General features: G+C 39.8%; 4 non-coding genes across 4 annotated transcripts; 3 read left to right on the top strand and 1 right to left on the bottom strand.

Annotated features, from left to right (window-relative positions):
• The first annotated feature begins 1,383 nt into the window (after positions 1-1,383).
• On the top strand, positions 1,384-1,457 carry trnan-guu (transfer RNA asparagine (anticodon GUU)). The gene has a single exon. It is a non-coding gene; the product is annotated as a tRNA-Asn (tRNA).
• A 513-nt stretch (positions 1,458-1,970) lies between these two features.
• Positions 1,971-2,042, bottom strand: trnad-guc (transfer RNA aspartic acid (anticodon GUC)). Its single transcript has one exon. It is a non-coding gene; the product is annotated as a tRNA-Asp (tRNA).
• Positions 2,043-2,557: 515 nt separating this feature from the next.
• Positions 2,558-2,631, top strand: trnan-guu (transfer RNA asparagine (anticodon GUU)). The gene has a single exon. It is a non-coding gene; the product is annotated as a tRNA-Asn (tRNA).
• Positions 2,632-3,649: 1,018 nt separating this feature from the next.
• Positions 3,650-3,721, top strand: trnag-ucc (transfer RNA glycine (anticodon UCC)). Its single transcript has one exon. It is a non-coding gene; the product is annotated as a tRNA-Gly (tRNA).
• The last annotated feature ends 315 nt before the right edge of the window (positions 3,722-4,036 follow it).

Here is a 4,036-nt window from a genome sequence, read left to right as displayed (position 1 = left end):
TTACATACTGGAGCTTGAATAAAATGCAACTACATAGCATTTTCTTTTTGAGAAGTCTGGATTGTTTTATGTATATTTTGCACGTTGTCTGTGACTGTTGCAAGGGCGGGGCAATAAAAATTTTTGTCATGGGGCCCAAGATTCCTGGCAGCGCCCCTGCCCTGTGGATCAAGTTAAAGCTAAGGTATTGTGCTGCTAATAGAGTAATGACTCCAACTAGCAACATATTATCATACATTTAATCATAATTAAAAATAAACTAATTACAAGGGAATCACAATTAGTGAATCCTTGTAGCTGTTTGGTTGTATAATTTAGACCAAACAATAATGCTACGGTGTTTAATCCTGTAATCAGATTTCTTCTATTTTCTATCACTGCAATTTCAAACAATTCCCAGAATTTGGAACAATTTACAATATTATGGCTGCATATCAAGTGACATTTATTAACACTGGGCTGGGAATTGAACTTGGACCCACAGAGACACAACCATTCCAGAGTCTTTGGTGCTTTGTTTCCTCATTACATGAAACAAAGCACCAATAAATGTATAAATTCGTTTATACATTTTTCATAGAGTTGTGTTTTTTTCCATGTGTAGGTGGGGAGTAATTGTTTGTTTTTAATTTTGCACAACTGGCATTCATTATTATAAATATTTATTTATTGGAATATAAACACTAAAAATATTAAAGGTTGGGTTAACCTCCTGACTACCAGTAGTTCATTTTTGTCCTCTGTACAGGCCATTTCTAAACTTGAATATCTCCCACCCCCTGCATTCTACTGAATTAATTCCTTTTGGTATCTGGAGGACATTTAGGGCTTTTCAATGATACCACATGTGAAGGGGTGGGGCTTTTGTACGTATCTTTTTCTAATTCATAAAAACTGCGTTCATCAGTAGTAACACATTTTATGGGAAGAGACAAAGTAAGTGCATAAAACCTTTTATTACCTTACAAAGAATGTGGGATTTAAAAAAAATGGTTATTGGACAATATTTTTTTTTCTTGGTAGTCAGGTTAAGTAACATAAGCTTCTGCCAGAACTGGGACTCAAACTCAGGAACTGCTGGCATGTCCTGTTTTGCATGGTGTCGGCATGTTACACCAATTCGCGGTTGAACCACCAACGCACACATGACAATTACATATGACCTCATCAATACATTCCGGAATCAGATCCTGTCTTAGAGACTGGGGGAGGGGTTGATGTCTTCAGCCAACCTTTTTAGAAGTGTTCCAAACAGACCTCTAATGTCCTCTTACTCACTCCAGACTGCACTATATGCTATTTGAAGAAATATCTCATTGGTGGGACAATCACAATTCAGTGAGAATACACGTGTACTATACATAATGCTTCCTCAACATGGCAGTCTCTGTGGCGCAATTGGTTAGCGCGTTCGGCTGTTAACCGAAAGGTTGGTGGTTCGAGCCCACCCAGGGACGCTTAATTTTTTTTTTAGGGATTCTTTGGCAACAATGACAGAGAGGAGAACATTGGAGAAACTCCTGGCTATTATGGATAATGACAGCCACCACCTGCACACTGTCTTCATCATTCAGGAAAGTCTGTTGAGTGAGAGGCTGCTTGTTCCAAAGTACAGGACGAATAGCCTGAGGAACTCCCCTTGTGTAATTAAGCTATTGCCATTGTCACCGATCCTGAATGTGAAATCACAGACCTGACACCAAACCAAAGACCAGACCCTACTGAACTGAAGAGACACACAGCATGTCAACTACTTACCAGATCACACCATCCAACCAGATATACGTTATTCATTGTTTCATTTATGAAGCCGAAAGTGGCAGCAGCAGCCTAAACACCAGCTTCTTAAGCCAACTCTGCCTTCACATCTTCAAATCTTGTGATTTCTACATTCCCATCAACTTCAATTATATTGATCTTCAAAGAAAATAGGCAGAAATAATAATAATGAAGAAAAAAAAAAAAAAACACTCCCCGTCGGGGAATCGAACCCCGGTCTCCCGCGTGACAGGCGGGGATACTTACCACTATACTAACGAGGAGATTATGTGTCCAATGTTGCCAAAAAGCATAGAAAAACAAATTCTGTTGTACGAGGTGTTGCTGTGTCTATTCAACTTTTTGATATGTGAACAAATCTCACGATTATGTATTGAAGTTTACAGCAGACTATACTTATGCTTATTCTAATACAATAAACATCTATAAATTATAAGCTTCTTTGCTGAACTACTTACATCCAAGAATAAATACTATATACAAGTTTTAACAAAAGACAATTTTATAATTCTATAAAAGCAAAACTACAACAAAACAAGTGTTCTAAGCACAGTTCTATTGCCCCCTATATGTTGTTTGAAGACTTCTCTTCTCAGTAGGAGCAATTAGGTTTGCAGGAATATATTAAGAACAAATTTTTTCTGGAACTGTCAGTAACATCAAATGATGTTCTTGACAGTTTCTAGACAAAGTATGTCCAGGAAAGCTAAGAAACCTCTAGTGTAACAGATATGTGTAAAGTAGTTCACTTTCTCAAAAGGGGTTGCATAAAGGAACTGTCTCTGTGGCGCAATCGGTTAGCGCGTTCGGCTGTTAACCGAAAGGTTGGTGGTTCGAGCCCACCCAGGGACGCTTAATTTTCCAACTACCTATGAAACTGTGGCACCACTTTTTTTAATGGACAGTGCCTGTTGTATGCCAGCTATACCACTTTAGTGTCCTTGTTCAAATTCAACAAAGACTAAATGATACAGCACAGTGCCCACGAACAGGTTACCTGTCCAGAATGTACCCTGCCTCTTACCCATTGACCGCTGGAGATAAACACCAGCAGGGGTGCCTGCAGGACATTATTAGAGGGTACACACAAAACCAGGGGTGCTCAAGTCCAGTCCTCGAGAAATACCATCCAGCACATTTCAGAGGCTTCCCTGCTCCAACATACTTGAATCATTACCAGCCTTGATCAGAACTGAATGACTGCTGGTGAGGGAATTCAGCATTTGATTCCGGTCTGTTGGAGTAAGGATGCATCTAAAAGTTGTAGGGCGATAGCTTTCGAGGACTGGACTTGAGCACCCCTGCACAAAACTATCATTGAATCTGACCCACACATACACTGAAACATCCCCAACATGCACAAACCGCACAAACCTAACCCACACTGATATGCCACATGAACACAATGTGCATGGCACAGAAACTGCAGATCTGACCCACACAAGGCTCAACTGTCGCGCACAATTAGACACACACACAAACTTATGTGGCCGCATAAGTTTTTTAAAATAATTTTAAACAAATTATACTAAATAATGAAGACAGAAAAGGAAAACCTATCTGAGGAGGAGGATGCTGATTCCCAGGCTCAGGTGGTTCATCTGAGACTTCCAGAGGAGGGCGTGAAGTGACAAAGTTTGCTTCATTTCTACACTTTGTGATAAACAGTTTGACTAGATTTAACAGTTTAACTCTCCCAATCTAGTGTCTTGTTGAGGAAGATGTCATGGTCTCTCAATGGAGAATCGATGTGTGTCCTGTCAACGGGTCAGTTCCTGAAACCACAAGAAAGAAAAAAAAGGCTGGCTGCGCACATGCAGGATGAAAAGTTCAGTTTGGGTTAATGCAACCCCTCTTGAAACTCCATCAGGCGTTGGTGGTATAGTGGTTAGCATAGCTGCCTTCCAAGCAGTTGACCTGGGTTCGATTCCCGGCCAACGCAGTTTTTACATTTGTTGCATGTACATCACAAAAATGTGTCTTCTCACATGTTAATGATTATCCTTGGAATGCTCCCAGAGTATTGTGGAAGGAGGCTTACCCTGTGTAAAGTTTTATATATATATCTATATATATATATATATACTGAGCAATATGTGTGCCCTTAGGATTATCATTATATGCTCATTAGAGATGTGCCGATCAGGTTTTTTCCTGCCGATACCTATACCGATCACCCATGAGGGCCCGATCACCGATACCAATCACCGATACCGATCACATAATTATTATTTATTCATTTTTTATCATAAACCCT

Source organism: Poecilia latipinna, unplaced genomic scaffold, assembly GCF_001443285.1.
Source record: "Poecilia latipinna isolate Pla-1442-1.1 unplaced genomic scaffold, P_latipinna-1.0 Scaffold4075, whole genome shotgun sequence".
Classification (NCBI taxonomy): Eukaryota; Metazoa; Chordata; class Actinopteri; order Cyprinodontiformes; family Poeciliidae; genus Poecilia; species Poecilia latipinna.
The sequence above is the reverse complement of the archived record's forward strand: the minus strand, read 5'-3'. Positions and strand labels throughout refer to the sequence as shown.